Genomic DNA, 11,092 nt, shown 5'->3' with positions numbered 1-11,092 from the left:
CCCGCAACGAGCTTGCAGTCTAGAGGGGGAGACAGACATGAATATAAATAAATAAATTGCCGGGATGTACATAAGTGCTGTGGGGGCTGGGAGGGAGCGGTAGATAAATAATAATAATAATGGTATTTGTTTAGCGCTTATTTTGTGCCAAGCACGGTAAGTCAGGGCCACGCGGAAGGGAGTGGGAGGAGAGGAAAGGAGGGTTTAGTCTGGAAAGGCCTCTTGGAGGAGATGGGCCTACAATAAGGCTCTGAAGCGGAGGGTGGGTCCTTGTCGGATTTGAGGAGGGAGGACATTCCGGGCCAGAAGCGGGACGTGGGCTAGAGGTCCGCAGGGAGATGGGAGAGATGGGGGCACGGTGAGAAGGTTGGCATTGGAGGAGTGAAGTCTGCGGGCTGGGATGTAGTAGGAAAGTAGCCAGGTGAGGTAGGAGGGGGCAAGGGGATTGAGTGTTTTGAAGCCCGTGGTGAAGAGTTTTTGTTTGATGGGGAGGTGGATAGGAAGCCAAGGAAGGGAGATGGTGATAATAATAATGATGGTATTTGTTAAGCGCTTATTATGTGCCAAGCACGGTTCTAAGCGCTGGAGGAGATACAGGGTACGAAATACAAGATCAGGGCTTAATTTGTGCCGGGGCTCAGTTCAGTGGTTCCAGGATTGGGCTGGTCAGTTCCCAGTCCTGGGCCCGGAGGTTTAATTCCGAAGGCAAAGCGGAATTGACGCTAGATTTGTCAGCAGGTTGGGATTGCAAGGGGTCTCCTCTTCTGGAGGGTCTGCACAGCCCACCAGTCAGAGCTCTCACCTATTTCAAATCTAAAACTCAACCCTTGTTCAGACCCGTTAGTCTCTCGTTGCAAGTTAAGCCCCCCGCGGGACCCCCCTCTCCCAGAGACCCCTTCCTTGTCTCCCCCGCCTCCCACCCCCCTCCACCCTTCTCACTCTGCCCTAACTAAAAATAGAGAAAAGAGAATTGAACAAACTGCCTGCTCTGCCTGCTGTGTCTGCTTGTGAATATATTTTACCAATAAAACTGTTTGTAACCAAAGCTTACACATTCATTCAATCCTATTTATTGAGCGCCTACTGTGTGCAGAGCACTGTACTAAGCGCTTGGGAAAGTACAATCCAGCACAACTTCCTGCCCCTCCCACTTCATTGGTCCCTGTCCCCCCTCCCCCAATTTGGCCCTTCCCTCTCAACCCATCAGGGGTCTGAATTGCCCCCTCCCCACCCACCTCTTTGCTTCATAGGAGGAGGAAGAATATTAAGCTTTTCCTGTGTGCAGATCTCTATGCGAAGCAGGAGGAGGGGAGAAATGTCCATTCATTTATTCGGTCGTATTTACTGAGCGCTTACTGTGTGCAAAGCACTGTACTAAGCGCTTGGGAGAGTACAATACAACCAACAGATACACAGGTAGTAATTACTAAACAGGAACGCCGTCCCTCGAGAAACTCACAACGAATGTAAGGTGGAGGAGAGGGCTGGAGGCAGACACAGCAGGGCCGACGAAACACTAAAACATTAAAAGAGCAAAGGGGCAAGGACAAATCTTGATTCTATTTATTGCCATCGTTCTTGTCTGTCCGTCTCCCCCGATTAGACTGTAAACCAGGGCAGGGACTGTCTCTATCTGTTACCGACTTGTTCATTCCAAGCGCTTAGTACAGTGCTCTGCACGTAGTAAGCGCTCAATAAATACTATTGAATGAATGAAATATACAAAACACAAAATAAAAAGCATAATCAGTAGGGAGCTAGTGGAGCAGAATTTCGGGCTCCCTGTGATACAGAGTCCACTGCATCCCCGAAGCCACAGCGACCGCTACCACAGCCAAGGTTGGAGAAGCAGCGTGGCGTAACGGGAACTGGGTTCTGATTCCTGCTCCGCCACTTGTCTGCTATATGACCAAGGGCAAGTCACTTCTCTTCCCTGTGCCTCACTTACCTCATCTGTAAAATGGAGATGCGCCCCACGGGGGATATGGACCGTTGTCCAAATCCAGGGCTTAATACAAGAATTTTACAAATGCCATTGAAAAAGGCAATGTGGTCTCGTGGATAGAGCAAGGGCCTGGGGGTTGGAAGGATCTGGGTTCTAATCCCCGCTTCACCACTTGGTTGCTGGGTGAACTTGGATGAGTCACTTCACTTCTCTGTGCTTCAGTTACCTCCTCTGTAAAATGGAGAATAAGACTGTGAGCCCCAAGTGGGACAGGGACTGGATCCAACCTGATAAGCTTGTATTCCTCCCCAGCGCTTAGTACAATGCCTGGCACATAGTGAGAGCTTAAATACCTTAAAAAGAAAAGCAAATACCTCATGCTGCAGGTGCTGTTCTTTTTCCTGCAGCACATCCTGGGGAAAACAGTTATTTTAACAATAATAATAATAATAATAATAATAATTGTGTCATTTGTTAAGTGTTTACTGGGTGCCAGGCACTGTACTAAGCACTGGGGTCGTTACAAGTAAATTGGGTTGACAGTCCCTGTCCCATATCTCCATTTTACAGATGAGGTAACTGAGGCCCAGAGAAGCAAAGTGACTTGCCCAAGGTCACAAAGCAGACAAGTGGTGGAGCCGGTATTTGTTAAGCGCTTACTATGTGCCAGGCACTGTACTAAGCGCTGGGGAGGAATGAGGAATAGAGCAAATCAGAGTCTAGTTCAATCAGGGTGAGGGGGGAGTAATCGTGGTATTTGTAAAGTGCTTACTATGTACACATCACAGTGCTTAGCACAATACAAGCAGATTCATTCATTCATTCGATCGTATTTACGGTGTGCAGAGCACGGCACTAAGCGGTTGGAAAGTACAATTCAGCAACAAAGAGAGACAATCCCTGCCCACGGCGGGCTCATGGTCTAAAAGGGAATACCCATTTTGCAGATGAGAGTACTGAGAAGCGGCATGGTATAGTGGATACAGCGCGGGCCTGGGAGTCAGAAGGTCATGGGTTCTAATCTGACCTCTGCCACGTACGCTGTATAACCTTGGGCGATTCACTGTGCCTCAGTTACTTCATTTGCAATATGGGGATGGAGACTGTGAGCCCCACGTGGGACAAGGACTGGGTCCAACCCAATTTGCTTCTATCCACCCCAGCGCTTAGTACGGTGCCTGCCCCAAAGTGTTTAACAAGTACCACAGTTATTATTACTGAGACACAGAAAAGTTAAACGACTTGTCCAAGTTCACACAGACAAGTGGTTGAGTTTGACTCCCAGGCCCGGGCTCTTTCCGCTAGACCGTGTTGCTTCAGGTGTGGGAAAGAGTAGAAGAATATTATCAGAAGTGCAGTGGGGCTGGGGTAGGGGGCCGTGGGTATCAAAACGCAGAAGGACCTGAATTCTAATCCCGGCTCTGCCACGTACCTGCTGTGTAACCTTGGGCGAGACGCTTCGCTTCTCTGTGCCTCAATCCCCTCGTCTGTAGGGGATTGAGAAGCAGCGTGGCTCAGTGGAAAGAGCTTCGGAGTCAGAGATCATGGGTTCGAATTCCGGCTCTGCCCCTTGTCAGCTGTGTGACTGTGGGCAAGTCACTTCACTTCTCTGTGCCTCAGTGACCTCATCTGTCAAATGGGGATTAAGACTGTGAGCCCCACCTGGGACAACCTGATTCCCTTGTGTCTACCCCAGCGCTTAGAACAGAGCTCTGCACGTAGTAAGCGCTTAACAAATACCAACGTTATTATTATTAGCTGTAAAATGGGAATTCAGAGTGTGAGCCCCAGGTGGGACAGGGACTATATGCAAACTGATTAAACTTCTATCTCCCCCACCGTTTAGTACAGTGCTCGGCACATAAAAGCACTTAACAAATACCATTTTAAAAAGCGCTAAAGAGGTACACAGTCAAGTAGTAGCAGGTGACTCAGAAGAGGGGATCAAATAGGTAGGGAAGGGAGAGGTTAGTCAGGGAAGGCTTCCTAAAGGAGGAATGCTCAATCCCCCTCCCTACCCCATCGCCCGACTCGCTCCTTTTCCTCTACCCCTCTCCTGCCCCCCGCCCCACAGCACTTGTAACTCTAATTCTATTTTTATTAATGAAGTGTATCTATCTAAAATTCTAGTTATAGCGATGTTATTGCTGCCTGCTTCCTTGTTTTGATGTCTGTCTCCCCCCTTCTAGACTGCGAGCCTGTTGTTGGGTGGGGATTGTCTCTGTTGCTGAATTGTACTTTCCGAGCGCTTAGTACAGTGCTCTGCACCCAGTAAGCGCTCAATAAATACGATTGAATGCATGAATGGATATTTTAGGAAGGTGATCCGGGCAGCAGAGTGAAGTTCGGACTGGAGTGGAGAGAGTGAATGAGTGGATGAATGGAAGAGAGGCCGGAGGCAGGGAGGGCATCGAGGAGGCTGATGTCGAGGTGGGATATGACCGGTGTTTCGACGAGTTTGGGGGCTGTTTGGGTGGAGAGGAAGCAATTAATCAATCACTGTCATTTATTGAGTGTTTGTTATGTGCCGAGCACTGTATTGACGCTTAGGAGAGTACAATATAAGAGTTGAGAGACACATTCCCTGCCCTCGAGGAATTTATGGTCTAAGGGGGGAAACAGACATAAAAATAAATGATGGATACAGACACAGAAGTGCTGTGGGGCTGAAGCAGCATCGCTTAGAGGAAAGAGCCCGGGCTTGGTAGTCAGAGGTCGTGGGTTCTAATCCTGGAGCCGCCACTTATCACCTGTGTGACCTTGGACGAGTCACTTCACTTCTCTGACCCTCAGTAACCTCCTCTGTAAAAGGGGGATGAAGACTGTGAGCCCCACGTGGGACAACCTGATGACCTTGTATCTACCCCAGCGTGTAGAACAGTGCTTGGCACATAGTAAGCGCTTAACAAATACCATGGTTATTGGCTCAGTGGAAAGAGCACGGGCTTGAGAGTCAGAGGTCATGAGTTTGAATCCTGGCTCTGCCACTTGTCTGCTGTGTGATTGTGGGCAAGTCACATAACTTCTCTGTGCCTCAGTGACCTCATCTGTAAAATGGGAATGAAGACTGTGAGCCTCACGTGGGACAACCTGATTACCCTGTACCTACCCCAGCGCTTAGAACAGTGCGCTGTACATAGTAAGCCCTTAACAAATACCAACATCATTATTATTATTATTAATAATAATAATAACTAATAGAGAGGGTGTAGGGGAAATGAGAATTTAGAGGAAGGCTCTTGGAGGAGATGGGATTTTAATAAGGTTTTGAAGGTGGGGAAGAGAAGCGGTGACGAGAAACATGTTAGTAATGTTGTTCCCCTTGTTCACCCCTCATTAACACCTTTGTCCACCACTCACTAGTACTGGAGTGATAACGATATTTATTAGGTGCTCACGGTGTGCAGAACCCTGTGCTAAGGACCGGAAAAGAATCAACAGGGTGGGAATTTAAACACAGTCTCTGTTCTGGTGGGGGCGGAGGGGGCGCGATGTTGGAGCGGCGTGACGTAGTGAAAACAGCCCGGGCCTGGGAGTCAGAGGCTCTGAGTTCTAATCCTTATTCGGGCCGTGCCTGTCTCCTCCCTCCTAGACAGTGAGCCCGCTGTGGGCAGGGATTGGGACAGAGAGGGCTGGGAGTCAGAAAGCCTGGTTTCCAGTCCTGGCTCCACCAATGCTGGCCGTGTAACCTTGGACAAATCCCTTTACCCATCTGGGCCCTGTTTCTTCCTCTGGAAAATGGGGATATTCCGTTCTTTCTCCCTCTTAGACGGCGAACCGCGAGTGGGGCAGGGATTGTGTCCAAGCTGGTACTCTAGTATAAGAACGATGATGGTATTTGTTAAGCACTTACTATGCGCCAGGCCCTGTACTTAGCACTGGGCTAGATACAAGGTAATCAGGTTGGACAGAGTCCCTGTCCCACCTGGGGCTCAGAGTCTCAATCCCCATTTTACAGATGAGGGAACTGAGGCCTAGAGAAGTGAAGTGATTTTGCCCAAGGTCACACAGCAGAGAAGTGGAGGATCCGGGATTCAAATCCATGACCTTCTGATTCTGCGGCCCGTGCTCTATGCACTACTCCTGCTGTATCTACCCCAGCGCTTAGTACGATAATGATTGTGGTATTTAATAATGTTGGTATTTGTTCATTCAATAGTATTTATTGAGCGCTTACTATGTGCAGAGCACTGTACTAAGCGCTTGGGATGAACAAGTCGGCAACAGATAGAGACAGTCCCTGCTTATGGTCTAATCGGGGGAGACGGACAGACGAGAACGATGGCAATAAATAGAGTCAAGGGGAAGAACATCTCGTAAAAACAATGGCAACTAAATAGAATCGAGGCGATGTACAATTCATTAACAAAATAAATAGGGTAACGAAAATATATACAGTCGAGCGGACGAGTACGGCGCTGTGGGGATGGGAAGGGAGAGGTGGAAGAGCAGAGGGAAAAGGGAAAATGAGGGTTTAGCTGCGGAGAGGTAAAGGGGGGATGGCAGAGGGAGTAGAGGGAGAAGAGGAGCTCAGTCTGGGAAGGCCTCTCGGAGGAGGTGAGTTTTAAGTAGGGTTTCGAAGAGGGAAAGAGGATCAGTTTGGCGGAGGTGAGGAGGGAGGGCGTTCTGGGACCGCGGGAGGACGTGACCCGGGGGTCGACGGCGGGACGGGCGAGACCGAGGGACGGTGAGGAGGTGGGCGGCGGAGGAGCGGAGCGTGCGGGGTGGGCGGTAGAAAGAGAGAAGGGAGGAGAGGTAGGAAGGGGCAAGGTGACGGAGAGCCTCGAAGCCTAGAGTGAGGAGTTTTTGTTTGGAGCGGAGGTCGATAGGCAACCACTGGAGTTGTTTAAGAAGGGGAGTGACATGCCCAGATCATTTCTGCGGGAAGATGAGCCGGGCAGCGGAGTGAAGAATAGACCGGAGCGGGGCGAGAGAGGAGGAAGGGAGGTCAGAGAGAAGGCTGACACAGTAGTCTAGCCGGGATATAACGAGAGCCCGTAACGGTAAGGTAGCCGTTTGGGTGGAGAGGAAAGGGCGGATCTCGGCGATATCGTAGAGGTGAAACCGGCAGGTCTCGGTAACGGATAGGATGCGTGGGGTGAACGAGAGAGACGAGTCAAGGATGACACCGAGATCGCGGGCCCGAGAGACGGGAAGGATGGTCGTGCCATCCACGGTGATAGACAAGTCTGGGAGAGGACCGGGTTTGGGAGGGAAGATGAGGGTGTTAAGCGCTTACTATGTGCCAAGCACTGTTCTAAGCGCTGGGGTAGACACAGGGTCATCAGGTTGTCCCACGTGGGGCTCACAGTCTTAATCCCCATTGTACAGATGAGGTAACTGAGGCACCGAGAATGTTAATAACAATAATAGTAAGGATAATAATAAGAATTATGGTACTTGTTAAGCGCTTACTAGGGGCCAAGCACTGTTCTAAGCGCTGGCATAGATACGAAGTAGTCAGGTTGGACGCGATCCCTGTCCCACGTAGGGCTCACGGTCTCGATCCCCATTTTGCAGATGAGGGAACTGAGGCCCAGAGAAGTTAATAATAATAATGTTGGTATTTGTTAAGCGCTTACTATATGCCAGGCACTGTTCTAGCGCTGGGGTGGACACGGGGTCATCAGGAAGGCCTCGCAGCAGACAAGTGGCGAAGCCGGGATTGGAACCCATGACCTTCTGACTCCCTTCTGACTTTTGAAGATGGAGAGAGTGGTGGTCCCTTGGGATTGAAGTGGGAGGGACCTCCAGGCCGGAGAAAGGATGTGAGCAAGAGGGCGACTTTGAGAGAGACAAGATGGAGGCCTTTTAAGGTGGTCAATTTTAGAGAAGTGGACTGGGAGGGCTGGTTTGGAATGGGAGAATAGCGGGGTTAGGAAGGAGGGAGTAGTAATAAATACCAATGTTATTTTTATTGGTTCTCCTTGTATAATAATAATAATGAGGAGCAGCAGCGTCTAGCGGAAAGAGCCCGGGCCTGGGAGTCCGAGAACGTAGGTTCTAATCCCAGCTCTCCCACGTATCTGCTGTGTGACCTGGGGCAAGTTGCTTCACTTCTCCGGGCCTCAGTTTCCTCATCTGCAAAATGGGGATTAAGACCCTGAGCCCCATGTGGGACACGGACTGCGTCCAAACTGATTATCTTGAATCCACCCCAGCATTTAGGAGAGTGCCTGGCACGTAGTAACCGCTTAACAAATACGCAGCATGGTTTAGCGGATAGATCACGGGCCTGGGAGTCAGAAGGTCATGGGTTCTAATTCTGGCCCTGCTCCAGGTCTGCTGTGCGACCTCGGGCAAGTCGCTTCACTTCTCCGGGCCTCAGTTACCTCATCTGCAAAAAGGGGATTAAGAGTGTGAGCCCTCTGCGGGAAGCAGCGTGGCTCAGTGGAAAGAGCATGGGCTTTGGAGTCGGGGCTCATGAGTTCGAATCCCAGCTCGGCCACCTGTCGGCTGTGTGACTGTGGGCAAGTCACTTAACTTCTCTGTGCCTCAGTTCCCTCATCTGTAAAATGGGGATTAAGACCGTGAGCCCCACGTGGGACAACCTGATTCCCCTATGTCTACCCCAGCGCTTAGAACAGTGCTCGGCACATAGTAAGCGCTTAACAAATACCAACAGGGACTGTGCCCCACCTGACTACCTTGTATCTACCGCAGTGCTTAGAACAGTGCTCGGGACATAGAAAGCGCTTAACGAGTACCACATTATTATTATTTTTAGTGGCATTTGTTAAGCATTTACTATGCGCCAGGCACTCTACTGAGCATTAGGGTAGATAGAAGTTGATCAGGTTGGACCCTCAGTCCCTGTCCCACACAGGGCTCCCAGCCCGTCAACGGGCAGGGATCGTCTCTATCTTTTGCCGAATTGTATATTCCAAGCGCTTAGGACAGTGCTCTGCACACAGTAAGCGTGCAATAAATACTACTGAATGAATGAATGATCCCTGACCCCACAGAACTGACGGTCTTAGAACAGTGCTCTGCCCACAGTAAACCCTCAAAAAATAACATCGATCGACTGAGCTCTACAAGTTCGGCAAACTCCCATAAAGAACCTTCCACGAGAGTGTTCCCACATGTAACGTCGGTCCCTTCCTGGCCGAGAGCCTGCTGTGGGCAGGGATGATCTCTCTTTGTTGCCGAATTGTACTTTCCAAGCGCTTAGTACAGTGCTCTGCACCGAGGAGGCGCTCAATAAATATGAATGAAGGAATGAGTGAGTGACTTGCATCGCGGTGGATGTGAGATAGCTCGTTGTGGGCGGGGAATGGGTCTGGTGTTCTAGGGTACTCTCCCAAGCGCTGGGTTCAGTGGTGTAATAATATTGATGAGGATGATACCATTTAAGCGCTTACTATGTGCCAGGCACTGTACTAAGCGCTGGGGTGGGTACAAGCAAATCGGGTTGGACACGGTCCCTGTCCCACGTGGGGCTCACAGTCTCATTCCCCATTTTACAGATGAGGGAACTGAGGCCCAGAGAAGGCAAGGGACTTGCCCAACGTCACCCAGTAGACAAGTGGCGGAGTCGGGATTAGAACCCACGACCTTCCGACTCCCAGGCCAAGGCTCCATCCACTAAGCCACGCTGCTTCTCTAATTAATGTCTATTAAGGTCTATCTCCCCCTCTAGACTCTCAACTCATTGTGGGCAGGGATTGTGTCTGTTTATTGTCGTATCGTACTCTCCCAAGCGTCTAGTACAGCGCTCTGCACGCAGTAAGCGCTCGATACATACTACTGACTGACTGACAGTCCTGCCTCCACCACTTGCTGTGTGACCTGGGGCAAGTCCCTCAATTGTTCCGTGCCTCAGTTTCCTCATCCGTAAAAGGGAGATTCAAAATCTGTTTTCCCTCCCCCTAAGGCTGTGAGCCCTGTGTGGGTCAGGGATCGGCTCTGATCTGATTGTATGGAATCTGCCCCAGCACTGAGCACGTAGCAAACACTTAAATACCACAGATATCATCATGATTTATTATTTAAAGAGGCGACGATGCGGCAGAGTAAACGACGATTCTTTAGGCCAGTCAGTGGTCATCCTAACTCTCACCTAATAATAATAATAATTGTGGTATTTGTTAAGAGTTTACTACGTGCTAAGCACTGGACTAAGTGCTGGGGTAGAGACGACACAATCAGATCAGATGGAGTTCCTGCCTTTCACGGGGCTCACCGTCTAATGGGGCTCACAGTCTTTCCACAGCCTAGTGGAAAGAGCCCGGGCCTGGGAGTCAGAGGTCCTGGGTTCTAATTCCAGCCCCGCCACTTGTCTGCTGGGTGACCCGGAGCAAGTCACTTTCCAGCTCCGGGCCTCGGTTCCCTCAGCTGTTAAATGGGGAGTAAGACCGTGAGCCCCCTGTGGGACAGGGACTGTGTCCAACATAATTTCCTCGTATCTACCCCAGCGCTTAGAACAGTGCTTGGCACATAGTGCTTAACCAATACCATACGTATCGTTATTATTATTATAAAGTGTTTAGTACAGTGCTCTGCACAGAGAAAGCACCCTTTATTCATCCCCCGCCCCCTTCCAGCCCCACGGCACTTATTCCTGTCATTCATTTATTTCTATTCCCATCCGTCTCCCTTTCTAGACTGTAAGCTCCCTGTGGGCAGGGAATGGGTCTGTTTATTGTGCATTGTCCTCTCCCAAGCGCTTAGTACAGGGCCCTGCACACCGTAAACGCTCCATCAGTACAACTGAAGGAACGAATCGATACCATTGATGATGATGATGATGATGAAGCGGAAGGAGTACCAGTCTTTAGTCCCCATTTTACAGATGAGGAAACTGAGGCACAAAGGCCTGAGGAGGTGTTGGGGGGGTGGAGTCAGTCAAGAGGGAGCAGGTAGGAGAGGGGGAAGAAGAGGTGCCGAGGAGAGGGTCTCTTAATGATGAATAACACGGTATAGTATTCTCCCAAGCACTTAATTCAGGGGTCTGCCCAGAGAAGGTGCACGATAATTACCCCCGATCGATCAATCGATCGATTGACAGTAAGGCAAGGCCAAGAAGAGAGGCTTTCGATCCCCCCCCGTCCTTTTCCTCTGCTCCTCCTCCCCTTCCCATCGCCCCTACTCCCTCCCTCTGCTCTCCGCCTTCCCCTCCCCACAGCACTTGTGTCTATTTCTACA

The sequence above is a fragment of the Ornithorhynchus anatinus genome, chromosome 11 (assembly GCF_004115215.2).
Source record: "Ornithorhynchus anatinus isolate Pmale09 chromosome 11, mOrnAna1.pri.v4, whole genome shotgun sequence".
Lineage (NCBI taxonomy): Eukaryota > Metazoa > Chordata > Mammalia > Monotremata > Ornithorhynchidae > Ornithorhynchus > Ornithorhynchus anatinus.
The sequence above is the reverse complement of the archived record's forward strand: the minus strand, read 5'-3'. Positions refer to the sequence as shown.